Below are 1,873 nucleotides of genomic sequence, written 5' to 3' on the forward strand. Positions count from 1 at the left end.
ATATGACCAACAAAATAATAAGAAGTAGACTAGTTCGTAATGCATATTTTATAGATCAACAAGATTGATTCACATTGTTTTGATAGCTATTTCTTAGAATCCTCACATCTGCGGAATCAAGATTTTTGAAGTTTGTATTTAATTTTTTATATATTTTTATGTAATTACTATAAGTATTTACAATTTGTTTATGGATAATATATGTATATGTGTGTGTATATATATATATATATATATATATATATAATGACCAACAAAATAATAAGAAGTAGACTAGTTCGTAATGCATTTTTTATAGATCAACAAGATTGATTCACATTGTTTTAATAGCTATTTCTTAGAATCCTCACATCTGCGAAATCAAGATTTTTGAAGTTTATATTTAATTTTTGTTTTGAAAACCATAAAAACTAGTAAGTATGAAATCCATGATTTAACAAAATATGTTTTACTTAACATATTTTATTTATATAACTCATATTTTATTTTAAAGTCATAGTAATAATGTGCTATCAAAACTTAAGATGATGCAAATGGGTAAAAAGAGTTGGACATAAAAATAACAATAATAGAGTCTCACTTATAACCTCCTCATATTCATATCCTCTCCATTAATTATCTATAAATTTTTTATTTAATCTCTCACTCATAACCTCTCCTATTCCTTAATTTCATCCATTAATCTCAATCACTAACAATAAGGAACTCCCCAAATAGAACCCTTTATTTTTAGCAGAAACTAAACATACTTAATTTTTGTAACCTCAAAATAACAAATTAATCTCCCACACTCTCTCTCTTTCTTAATTTTCAGTAATAATGTGCTATCTTTATCATAGAGAATAGTTCCCTGTATTCATATAAATGAGTTTGAGGTTTTCAGGTTTTGCACTTACTATGTATATGCAAAAATATTTAGCACTAGCATAATATGCACATAGCAGTCCATATTTTTCAGCGTACCGAAGAAAAAAGATTAAAAATTTTAATATCAAATAATATTCACTCTGCTATTGTGGAAATTAAGTTTGAACTGAGGATATACTTTGGTCATACCCATCATGATGGTTCCTTAAAAAATCATGTACTGAGTTGCAAAATTCATCCTTCACAAAAACTTTTGTATGATTAAAATTTGTAGGTTTAACTTAAAAATATTGTTAGAGAAAAATAATGACACATATTACTGTAAGACCCATAACTTTTTGTTATGATGTTTGTTCTTAACAATCGAAGAATCTCTGATTAAGTCTTTTCAGAGGACTATATAGATTTTGGTTAATTTTTTGGCTCTGATAGAATATGATATTAGTTGTTATAGAACTTAAACTTTTTCTAATTAATACAAAATATTTAAATTATTGTTTAATAGTCAGTATGTTATTTATCCTACCTAATGGTATAACTATATTACGAATTTGTGAATAAAAAACCCCAGCATGTGCTAAATTATAAACGGTAGACATTACATTAAATTATAAAACAAATAGAATTATGCCTTTTAGGTTCACAAATTGAACAATGTCTTTCAGGTATTCCATAAGTTTTATTGGAAAGCTCAGGTTTCATAAAACTAAAAATAAAAAAAAAAATTATAGAGTGAACCTTTAAATTTGTAGAACAACCTTGAAACTTCATAATTTTACAGATTTGCCATAAAATTAGCAGAAAGGACATTGAAATGTCATAAATAAACCTCATAAAAGATTATATTTACTCTAGGATTTTAATGATAAAAAGATGGAAAAAAAATCCTCAAATTACATCTAACACCAAACTTATTATAAAAAAAAGATAAGCATAAAATTAATCCAACAACGTGCAACGTGCACTATACTAGTGTAATATATATATATATATATATATATATATA

The sequence above is a fragment of the Asparagus officinalis genome, chromosome 8 (genome assembly GCF_001876935.1).
Source record: "Asparagus officinalis chromosome 8, Aspof.V1, whole genome shotgun sequence".
NCBI lineage: Eukaryota > Viridiplantae > Streptophyta > Magnoliopsida > Asparagales > Asparagaceae > Asparagus > Asparagus officinalis.